Source organism: Saccopteryx leptura, chromosome 2 (assembly GCF_036850995.1).
Source record: "Saccopteryx leptura isolate mSacLep1 chromosome 2, mSacLep1_pri_phased_curated, whole genome shotgun sequence".
Taxonomy (NCBI): domain Eukaryota; kingdom Metazoa; phylum Chordata; class Mammalia; order Chiroptera; family Emballonuridae; genus Saccopteryx; species Saccopteryx leptura.
The window spans coordinates 65,639,573-65,651,996 of NC_089504.1; the positions used below are offsets into that span (position 1 = coordinate 65,639,573).

The following is a 12,424-nucleotide window of genomic DNA, read 5'->3' on the forward strand; positions in this document are numbered from 1 at the left end:
CATAGGAAGTACACAGCACCTAATAAGTTCTTTTAAATCAGGTTTATTGAGATATAATTTACATGCAATTTAATTCACCAATTATAATATAATTAGTTGAGTTTTAACAGTCAAGCAACCATGACCACAATTATATGTAGAACATTTTCATCGCCCCAAAAAGTTCCTTTGGCTCCCTCAGTAGACAATCTCCTCACTCTTGCCTTCACGCAACCACTGACCTGATTTCTGTTGCAATAGCTTTGTCTCTCCTAGACTTTCATGTAAATGGAATTATTTGGCATGTGGCTCTTTGTGTCTGACTGCTTTCACTTAGCACAATGCTTCTGACATTCATCCACTCTGTTCTTTGTTCTTTTTTATTCAATCATCATCTGAATACAACACATTTGTTCATGCATTCACCAACTGATAAATTATAATAGCTGTGATTTTAAGAATAAAGACAAAGCAGACATATTAAACTGTCTTATAAAGATAAAACACTTTAAGAAGTGTCTCTTGTATAATACTACTAACAATAATATTAGGGTTACAGAATTAAATATACAGTATCTGATTAATGAGAGATAATGCTTTGGGCAATTCTTGGGTAATAGACAAAACATAAGTTATAAAAAGGACCTGTCCAGTTAGATAATTTATTTGGTAAGAAAATGCCAAAACATTTTTATCTGCATCTTCAACTGGTGTGAAAAGTAACCCTGGCTTTCTAGGTAAATTGAGGAAATTGTATGACCAAGAAGAAGTAATAACAATAATGAGATGTGCAGAAATGTAAAAGACTATGAGTATCAGTAGGTGCTGATTTTTCTCCATTGGACCCCTCCCTCCTTTTTTTTCTGCAGTTTTCTGTAGCCTGGGAATCTGTTATCTATAGACTGTGTCACTCAGGTTCCCTTGCTCTCTGACTTCTAGTTGAAATGGCCAATGAAAGGCCTCAGCAAGAGACTCATAAGAGGTGTTGGGGTATTTATCTATCTACCCTATTCTGTCCCCATCGTTTTATGGTTCTGGTATTCACTGCATTCTACAGTTATAATTCTTGTAAGAAGGAATGGGAGGCCTTCTTCCATGCTACAAACTCTCTCTAAATTCATTCTCTCCCATATCCCCTTTAGGCTGTTATAAGAGACTCAACTAATTGTAACCCCCTTTGCATTGTAAGCTACCCAGGACCAGTTTATATGTGTAATCTATAATGAAACTAAACTCCTTAGTCTCAACATTTCACTATTTTTGTCCATTTTAGGGAAGTAATTATGCAGGCTCAACAGTCTGAATAAATGCAGATGTTAGGGTGCCTGCCACTGACTATTAAGAAATTTGGACCATGCAGCCAAGATTGTTCTAAAGATAACCTTAGCTTAATGAGCCTGTTTCGCTTCTGTAATCCCGCTTAGCTAGGTGCCTGTATCCCGATCTTCTCCCCTGCCCCAAAATGTGGTTTTATGCCTTTAAAAATGAACTCCTGGCCCTGGCCGGTTGGCTCAGTGGTGGAGCGTCGGCCTGGCGTGCGGGGGACCCGGGTTCGATTCCGGCCAGGGCACATAGGAGAAGCGCCCATTTGCTTCTCCACCCCTACCCCCTCCTTCCTCTCTGTCTCTCTTCCCCTCCCACAGCCAAGGCTCCATTGGAGCAAGGATGGCCCAGGCGCTGGGGATGGCTCCTTGGCCTCTGCCCCAGGTGCTGGAGTGGCTCTGGTTGTGGCAGAGCGATGCCCCGAGGGGCAGAGCATGGCCCCCTGGTGGGCAGAGCGTCGCCCCCTGGTGGGCGTGCCGGGTGGATCCCGGTCGGGCGCATGCGGGAGTCTGTCTGACTGTCTCTCCCCGTTTCCAGCTTCAGAAAAAAAAAAAAAAAGTGAACTCCTGAGCTTGTTCGAGGTTGCATGATTTGAGTCTGTTTTGAGCTCCATGCAAGCAGTCGGTAATAAACTCCTCAAATTTTTCCTGTAACTCCTCGTGTCTCTTTGGGACTCACACTTCATAACAAGGCCTAAAGATAGTAAAAGTGTATTATTATTTTGAATCCCTGTGCTTTTCTGTATTCTCTCAACCTTGCCATTATATAAGTTTTGAGAGTAGATTTCTATGATATATGATCTGTATATTGCGTTCTGTGCCCATCATCCAAAGTCAAATCATCTTCTGTCATCATATATTTGACTCTTTTTACCTTTTAACAGCCTCCCCTTACCTCTGGTAACCATCATACTGTTGTCTATGTCTATGAGTTTCAATTTTATATCTCACATGTGAGTGAAATCATTTGGTTCTTAGGTATTTCTGACTTATTTTACTTAGTATAATATTTTTAAGGTCCATCCATGGCAGAATTTTATTTTTCTTTTTATATAGTTTTGAGTCAAAACTATATTCCACAGTATATATGATATGTACCACAAATTTATCCAGTCATCTATGAAAGGACACTTTGGTTGTTTCCATGTCTCATCCACTGTGAACAATGCTGCATTGAATATAGGGGTGGATATATCTTTACAAATAAATATTTTCAAGTTTTTCAGGTAGATACCCAGGAGAGGGATTGCTGGGTCATATGGTAATTCAATTCTTAATTTTTTGAGGAACCACCATACTGTCATATGACTTGTTGGAGACTGCAGGCTGACAAGGTCCTTGTGGTTTAGATTTTTGGGGGACTAAGGTGTGGGAGACTGGCAATAAGCTGACAGTCTGCCCAACCCCCAACCTCACTTTGCTTAAGTGGCTAATGGCTAAGTTTTTCCCCACACCTTCATGTTAGCTGTGATGTTGAAGTGTTTCTACTTGTCCCATCCCCACTTGTTTAAGTTGCTAGAGGCAATTTACATGCCCTTCCTCTCACCCTTTGTTTGTTCTGATGTTGGTTGATTTCATTTATGCATGGTGGGGGGATTCCTGTTTACGCCTTAAATGGATTTCTGTTTATGCCTCAGATGTGTGACTTTGTATGGGAAACTTTCTTATTTGCATATGGCTCTGCACTATATAATAAAGCAGAAAGGGGGAAGGGGGCACTTTGCTTTTGCTCTGGCTTGCCATCAGCTTGCAGATGCCTCCCAATCCCATCCTTTTTTCTCTCTGAGTTTATTTCTTCATTCTGCACTGTTTGGACCTGGATGGTTACTAACCACGCTGGTCTGCGGCAATGGCTGACAGTTTTTCTATTCCCACCCACTGTGAATGAGGGTTCCTTTTTATCCACAACCTCTCCAACACTAGTTATTACCTGTCCTATTGATAATAGTCATTCTATCAGGTGTGAGGTGGTATCTCATTGTAGTTTTGATTTGCATTTTCCTAATAGTGAAGTTGAGCATCTTTTAATATATTTGTTGGCCATTTGTTTGTCTTCTTGGGAGAAGTGTCTGTTCAGGTCCTCTCCCCATTTTTGATTGGATTGTTTGTTTGGTGCTGAGTTGTATGAGGTTTTTTAAAATACATATTTTGGATATTAACCCCTTGTCATAGCTGTTGTTTGAAAATGTTATCTGCCATTCAGTTGGCTGCCTTTATGTTTTTTTGAGTTTCTTTCGGTGTGCAGAAGCTTTTAGTTTGATATTGTCTCATTGATTTATTTTTGCCTTTACTTCTCTTGCCTTTGGGGTAGAGTTAATAAAATTTTCTCTATGACCAAGCAAGCTCTATGAGTTTAGTACCATCTTTTCTTGTATGTAATTTATTGTTTTTGGTCTTATATTTAAGTCTTTGATCCATTTTGAATTAATTTTTGTACATGGGGACAAACTGTAGCCTAGTTTTATTCTTTCACATATGGCTTTCCAATTTTCCCAGTACCATTTATTAAAAGGGCTTTCTTTTCTCCATTGTGAGAAAATGAACATTGTCCTCAAGTTTATGGGGGATGTAGGATGTTTCAGGAGGATGGGGAAGTACTTACTGTGCTCCTGATGTCCGGATCTCCACAGGTGTATAGTGGACAGGTGAGACTGAATACAAATAATGGGACTCCTAGTCTGGTAAATATTACTGTGCCCAAAAGGAGGTGGTAGGATAACCTTATACTTCCAAGGAACTACTTGGGCTTGGGTAATGAGCATCTCAAGTGTGACCCAAAGTGTGGACCACAATCTGCAGAGGTTTCTCCATTTATTTTGCTCTTTATGAGCCTCATTGGACCTTTATGTAACTCAGTTGGATAGGAATATGTATTTGCCTGTATTCCCTTGAAATCACAGCTTAGGACAAAGGCTTGAGTGTAGATAATTTATTTGGGAAGTAATTCCAAGGAGCAGCAGGAATAAGGGGAAGTCAGTATAAGGCTGTGTTATTAGACTGGTCACTGGCATGGGCTGAAATAAAAAATTTTCCTGTACAGGGACTAGAAACAAGAGGGAGAACTGTTTATTCATCTGCTCCTCTCTCCCATTGGTTGGGACATTAACCTCTCAGGTTTGTACCTGTGCTAAGTTCTGAGCAGGTACTTATGGACTCTCACAGAAAGGAATGAGAGAAGCCCAAAGACAGGAAAGGAGAGAAACAAGGCTTAGGCTTGAGATGAGGTGCTATCTGTACAAAGAGAGAGGAAGCCTGCAGGGATCTCTTTGCAGCAGCCATGGCTGAAATCTGAGTTGCCCTAGAGGACATGAGGTGGGGCTCCAGGTATCTAATACAGAGAAAGAGGCTCAATAATGATGAGTATAAAGACTTTTAAATATTTCTTTTCTTCCTAATTAAAAAAGTAATGCACATATTTTTGGGGTAGAAACAAATTTAATTTGATTAAATGCAAATGTAATCTTTCTGAAACATCTTTATTTGGGGTCTAAGGTTTAGTGTATTTATGGTAGCACAAGCCTAACATAACAGGTGCTTAAAAAAAAAGTTAGTTCCCCTTCTCTAATCACACATCAATAAACATAAGCATATGCACACAACATACACAGTTAACCCCTGAACAACACAACTCGGGAATTAGTAGGAATGACCCCATAACCCCTAGTTGAAAATCTGCATATAACTTTTGACTTTACTGGGATTAGTTCAAGGACACAACACAACCACCACCCCCCAAAAATAATCCAGGGTGCTTGAGTCCCTTATACAAGTGGCCAGTGTATATAGTTGGCCCTTTGCATCCACTGAGGTCCCAGCCACAGATAAAAAATACTCTTTTTCAAGAGGGGTTGGTGGAATCTCCAGAAGCCCAACACAGGGAGATGGAAGGCGGACTGTGTATTTATTGAAAAAAAGAAAAAAGGCCCTGGCTGGTTGGTTCAGTGGTAGAGCATTGGCCCAGCATATGGATGTCCTAGGTTTGAATCCTGGTCAGGGCACACAGGATAAGTGACTATCTGCTTATCCACCCATCTTCCCTTTTCTCTCTCTCCCTCTCTCTCTCTCTCCTCCTCCCTCAGCCATGGCTCAAATAATTTGAGCAAGTTGGGTCTAGGTGCTGAGGATGGCTCAATGGCCTCTGCCTTAGGTGCTAAAAATAGCTTGGTTGCCAAACAACAGAGCAACACCCCAGATGGGCAGAGCATCGCCCTGTAGTGGGCTTGCCGGGTGGATCCCTGTCAGGGCACATACAGGAGTCTGTCTCTCTGCTTCCTCTGCTCTCACTTAATTTTTAAAAATCTGCATAAAAGTGGACCCACACAATTCAAACCTGTATTGTTCAAGGATCAACTGAATACACACATCCTTGTCTGGAAAGAAGAAAAAAAAATCTTAGGCAGTGCTTTGATTTTATTGTGAATGGAATTTTTACCTGTGTAATATTAGAATTTGGCTCTGAAACTTCAAAAAACTTGCTTAAGATCCCTTTGCTTCCCCAAAAGAGCTGGTTTAGAGTCTGATGCATACCTTCATTCATTGTTCTGAAAAGAATCCTTACAGGGAATGTTGCTTCATTTAAAGCATAGTTTCTCAAACTTTAATGTACAAACAAATCACTCAAGTAGATGCTCATACACAATCCCAGCTTTGTGTTTCTCCTTAGCACTTATCATCTTCAAACATATTACATATATAACTTATTTATCATGGTTGTTGTTTGTGTCCTCTAGTAGAATGTCTGTGTCTCTGGTGCCTGGTCCACAATAGGCACTCAATAAATATTTGTGAAATGAACGAATACATACATATACATATATAGAGAGATAGAGAGTAAAAGAGAAAGAGAGAGGGACAGACAGACAGGAAGGGAGAGAGATGAGAAGATGAGAAGCATCAACTCATGGTTGTGGCACTTTAGCTATTCATTGATTGCTTTCTCATAAGTGCCTTGATGGGGGGGGGGGCTCCAGCTGAGTCAATGACCCCTTACTCAAGCCAGCAACCTTGGGATCAAACCAGTGACTTTGGGCTTCAAGCTAGTGACCATGAAGTCATGTCTATGATCCCACGCTCAAGTAGGTGACCCCACACTCAAGCAGGTGAGCCTGTGCTCAAGCTGGATGAACCTGCCCTCAAGCTGGTAACCTCAGGTTTTGAACCTGTGTTCTCATTATCCCAGGCCGATGCTCTATCCACTGCACCACTGCCTGGTCAGATGATACTTATTTAATTCATCAATTTCAATTTTATTTTAGGGGATGAGAGGGAGGATAGTAAAGAGGGATAAATATACGGTGATGGAAAATGATTTGACTTTGGGTGATGGGCACACAGCACAATCAACAGTTTAAATGCTATAGAGATATTCATCTGAAACCTGTATACTCTTATTGATTAATGTCACCCCATTAAATTTAATCACAAAAAATAAAAATAAGTAAATTGTATTTTAAAGTATATTGTGCACTTGCTAGATAGATATCAAGCAATGTGACTGGTGTTTTGTGGAATAGAAAGGTAAAATAATGCTGAGCAAAAAGAAAAAAACACTGGGCCCTCCCTTCAGGAGTTGACAAGCTAATGGGGAGACAGGCATATATAAATAAATGTAATAAAGGCAGAATAATTAAAAAAACATAGTAGAGATTCAGCCAAGTACAGTAGGAGCCTAAGGAAAAAAGTTTCTATTCTAACCTGAGTCGATACAAGAAGATGAAATAGAGGAGGTAGCACTTGAAGGTTCATAGAATTTTTTACCTATGGGGAAGAGGGAAGAATTCCAAGTAAAGAGACAACTGGAGTAGAAACTTGGAGACAAAAAAATATTCTTAATTTTATTCTAAGGATAATAATTTTTCTACTGTTACTGAGGCATTGGAGTAGGGTTATGTGAACAGTTAGTTAGAAAAGGCTAACCGGAGCCTGATAGCAGAGAAACCTGATAGCCTGATAGCAAATCACAGTCTTTAACATTATGATCCTTAGTTGTAGCCAAATATAAGAAATATATTTGCCTATGCTCCTACTGAACTACGCGTGTGTGTTTGCAAGGCTCCACCAGTGGTCCTGATGGGCAGCTGTAGTTATGAACCACTAAATGAAAAGATGATTTGGGAGGCAGTTGAGAAGAGAGATGACTAAAAGGAAGCAGAGGCCTGGAAGCAAAGAATCCAGGTAGAAAACTTGCAAAACGTGGGGAATATTTGTGGGGAAAGAGAAGAGTAATGCAGTTTTAGTTAGTGAGGAGTAAGTTTATAGAATTCTTATCAGCCACATGTTGAGGGTGACTTAGTATCCACAGGCCAGAAACAATCTTCCCTCTTGCCTTCCTGGTTCCATGCATTTCTCTTTCTTCTATTGGGACCATAGAACATAGCTTCAAACAGGTCTTGGGAGGTAGGTTCACAGTAAATAAGGAGACACAGTACAGAATCAAAGGACTTACCATGCTTCATGACCTTAGGTAAGTCTTTAAACTCTCCCAGCCTCAGTTTTCCCATCTAAAACATGGGGGGAAAAACACATGTATTGAGAGGACTGAACATGAAAATACTTAAAACATTTCGTTGAGTTTCTCACTGTGATAGTCAAGATACGTTATATTATGCTACAGTAATGAATAATTCCCAAATATCTGTGGTTTAAAATGAGATTTATTTTTCAATCATGCTACATGTCGCATGAGAGTCAGTAGGGGAACTCTGCCCATTGTAGTTACTCAGGAACCCAGGCTGACAGAGTAGCTACCATTTTTATTATTATCCTTTTCTATGTCAAAGGGAAAAATAATTCTGGGCAGCCTTATAATGGCAATTAAATGCTTGATCCAGAAAGATACATGTCACTCTCACTGACAACTCATTGGCCTACACCAATCATATGGCCCCAGTTACTACAAGGGGCTGAAAAGTGCAATTGCCATATGCTCAGGAGATGGGAGAGTCTGAGATATTTGGTAAGTCTTTATTATTGCTAAAATCGGTAGTGTTAATTGCCTTTCTTTCCACACCCCAAGCTCTACCTTGAGCTCCTCATTTCAGAGGGTTGAGTCTGATAGCCACACCTTACTTGACGGGCTACAAGGACCTGACAGTGCCCTCTAGTGGTATCTGAAGCTACTTTTTTGGCCCTCTGAGGGAACTTAACTATGGGCGTTCTGGAGCTGAATTTACTCAGCAGAGCTGTATAATAGCATTATACACTTTGACCCACTTTGTGCACCCCATAAAAGCACACATGCAGAATAATAAATTCTTATGTTTAAGATCACCCTTTTAGGAGTACTGTGAAATCCATTCTTTCCCCTTGGCAGAAGTCTCCAAATTTCAAGTATTTAAAGGAGCTGGATACAAAACCCAACATTTTTCACTGTTCCAACTGTTTTTATTGCGTAGAAACTCCCCTTCTGTCTCCAATACCCTCTCTCTTCCTTTTACTTTTTTTTAAAGATTTTATTTATTGATTTCTTTAGAGAGAAGAGAGAGAAATAAAAGGTGGGGTGGAGAAGTGGGAAGCAGCAACTCGTAGTTGCTTCTCATATGTACCTTGGCCAGGCAGGCCTGGGGTTTTGAACAGATGACCTCAATATTCCAGGTCAATGCTTTATCCACTGCACCACCACAAGTCAGGCAACCCTCTCTCTTCTTATATATTATGTATATAAATATTCATAGACATTAAACCAAAACCATTATGTAATTTCTGAAGCAATATCTACAAAAAAAGACCCTTAATTACAGGAATAACAGAGAAGAGTTGTTTTCAAAAGAACCATAATTTGGCCCTGGCCGGTTGGCTCAGTGGTGGAACGTCGGCCTGGCATGCAGGAGTCCTGGGTTCGATTTCCAGCCAGGGCACACAGGAGAGGCACCCATCTGCTTCTCCACCCCTCCCCCTCTCCTTCCTCTCTCTCTCTCTCTCTTCCACTCCCGCAGCCGAGGCTCCATTGGAGCAAAGTTGGCCCGGGCGCTGGGGATGGCTCTGTGGCCTCTGCCTCAGGCGCTAGAATGGCTCTGATTGCAGCAGAGCGATGCCCCAAGGAGGGCGGGGTGTCGCTCCCTGGTGGGCGTGCAGGGTGGATCCCCATAGGGCGCATGCGTCTGTCTGACTGCCTCCCCGTTTCCAGCTTCGGAAAAATAAAAAAAAATTTAAAAAGAACCATAATTTCATTTCCCAATTAAGGCTTCTTAACTGGTTCCATGGACACCTAGCTACAATACTATTATCATAAAATTGGTTTATTTTGTAATTCTGTGTATTGTATTTTATCCCTTTTTTTGGGGGGGGTGTTTTATTCATTTATAAACCTTAATCTGAGAAGGCATCCAAAACTTTGCCAGACTGCTAACAAGTTACTTGCCATGTTAAGAGTTGTAGAAAGTTCTAGTGTGAGAAAACATTTTTATATTACCTCAGGGTGGTGCTGTTGCTTTAAAAGTAAGGATGGGTAAGTCAAGCTCCTTGAACAAGAATACAAATTTAGAGAAGCTTGAGGAACAAAGGAGTGATGTGGTTACAGATAGTTAACAGTAATTTTAGTTTTAAGAGAAAGTTTCAAGTTCTAGCAAATAAAATGCAGATTCATCATTATCTAGTATATAAAATGTGATTGGTAATGGGTTTTATTATTTTAAAGTAGTGTATAACACAAAAAATGCAAGGTTTTGAAGAAGTTAGCCAACCAATTCTCTAAACATTCATTCTACACGCTATTATAGATTTTCTTGAACATACAGATTGCTCACCGGGGTATTATTTTTCTTGCCCATGTTGTTAGGGTTTTATTTGCCCTCTTAGCTTCATTTTGGATTTCTGTATGCACATCTCATACTTTATATGCACTGAATTCCAACTAAAGTCAATCATGTATTAGATGCACAAGGCAAAACTAGAAAACACAACTCCCGAAAAGAAACTGAAAAGTATATAATGGAAATTGCACTGAGAACCCAAGGAAGAAACACAAAACAGACCTAGCAAAATATATGCCCAGCTTTTTGAAAATTTGAGTTACACCACCTTGCTACTTGCAGTAGCACCTGTTTTAGATAATCGAAAGGAATCTGAAGTGGACTTTCAGTTTTACAAAAAAGGGCAAAAAGTGAAAATACAGCACTGTTTTGCAGTGAACCATTTAAAAGGCAGGAGGACCCAGAGCAGCAAGAGCAGCCCCACCAAGCTCCTTCCCTGGAACTACACGCAGCCTCTCAGCATCGGCTGCATATAGCTTTGAACTGTGTCTTTGAGCATCTATATTTTATCTCGATTTATTTTGTGTGCTTCTACTTTACTATATTTTAATATTGTTTTAGGTCTTATGTTTTATTTGGTATGATTTGGTAGGTTATTTTGGGGGCCTGGGAACTCTCAAAAATATTTCTTTATAAATTAATGGGTTTTTTTGGCTTACAAAAGGTTCCATAGGAACACTGTACTTTTAGATGGTGGGGGAAATCTGTACTTGAAACAATTTGCTTCAAAAGAATCTGAGGGGGAAGGTGGCAGGGAAAAGTGAGCGGTGGTATAGAAGAAATATGATGACCATGTGATAATTGTTAAAGCAAGGTGATAGGTAAATGGGGATTCCTATACAATCTATTTTTGTATATGTTTGAAGTTTTCATAATAAAGAAAATTAACACATACATAAAATAACAAAAATGCTGAAGGTCTGTGTAGTGAATTTTTGATCATCAGAGTCAGGTTTATGAGACTACACATCAAACCACAGAATTAATGGAAGGGAAGAATGAATGCTGACTTGAAAAAGATTTTAAGGCACAGAAAATGCATACACTGGAAAAAACTGTGACACTGAATTTGTATTACTCAATTAAAATGACTCAGATGCTGACACAGCCACATGAATTTCCTATGATAAACATCCGTTCAAACTGGTCAGTGCCCATGCTAATACTTGTTAGACATTTCTAATATCTCCATCAACTTCTGGTAAAAAGAGGAGTCATATTAGTAGATATTGAAGATAAGGTGGTAAACAAGACAGACATATTATGGATCTAAGTCTTTTGTCAGATATATACATTGTACATATATTCTTTCATTCTGTATATTGCCTTTTCCTTTTTTATATGTTACAGAGACAGAGAGAGGAGCAGATAGGGACAGGCAGGAAGGGAGAGAGATGAGAAGCATCAATTCTTCGTTGCAGCACCTTAGTTGTTCATTGATCGCTATCTCATATGTGCCTTGACCCGGGGGCTTTAGCAGAGCAAGTGACCCCTTGCTCAAGCCAGCGACCTTGGTCTCAAGTCAGGGACCACGTGGTCATATCTATGAACCCACGCTCAAGCCAGCAGCCCCTCACTCAAGCTGGATGAGTCTGTGTTCAAGCCTGAGACCTTAGGGTTTTGAACCTGGGTCCTCTGCATCCCAGTCCAATGCTCTATCCACTGTGCCACCGCCTGGTCAGGCACACTGCCCTTTTCTTAATGATGTTTCCTGAAGAAGAAAATATTTTAATTTTGGTGAAGTCAACTATATTGTTTTTTTCTTTTATGGATTGTGTTTTTTGTATCCTATGTAAGACATCTTTGCCTATCCCAAAGACTGCAGGTTTTCTCCTATATTTTCTTTTGAAATTTTATAGCTACTTGTATTTTAGGGTTTGTGGGAATAATTTATCATCTAGTTTTGTCATAAATGCTGACAGTTCCTAACTTACTATTCAGTTGCTCTGTTTTTATGGGGCCATTCAAAAATTATGTCACTACTACTGCTATATTTCCAGAATGCCTCTATACCATTGTATGACTTATAAAACTGTTATATCCCTTTAGTAATAATTATCTTTGTCTTTATTTGCTTAGTGTTCTGTACCTTTCACTAATTGATCCCAAATTTTCACATAACTAGCTGCATGTCTATTGTCAACATTGACAAATAGATTGAACGATCAGTTCCATTTTGCTCCTGGAATCTTTTATCTTTATGCACTAATCTTATCGTGGGACCTCCCTTCACTGTCAGTCAACATGGAAAATCTCCACTTTTCTCCTGTGATGGAGTGCATGATTCACATGTCTTCTACTTTTTGGGAGTGATTTTTTTGTGAAGAGATTGATGGTTACCTGCTTGGCTGCCTGATATTCATTATTTCCTAT

At 39.9% G+C, this 12,424-nt stretch overlaps 1 protein-coding gene across 4 annotated transcripts in view; it reads right to left on the reverse strand.

The window, feature by feature from the left end:
* Window positions 1-12,424, reverse strand: part of RANBP6 (RAN binding protein 6) — a 101,587-nt gene that overhangs the window by 9,923 nt on the left and 79,240 nt on the right. For all 4 annotated transcript variants that reach the window (XM_066368117.1, XM_066368114.1, XM_066368116.1 and 1 more), the window contains exon 2: window positions 7,747-7,801. The gene's annotated coding sequence lies outside the window, so the exon portion shown is untranslated. The remainder of the gene's footprint in view (window positions 1-7,746; window positions 7,802-12,424) is intronic.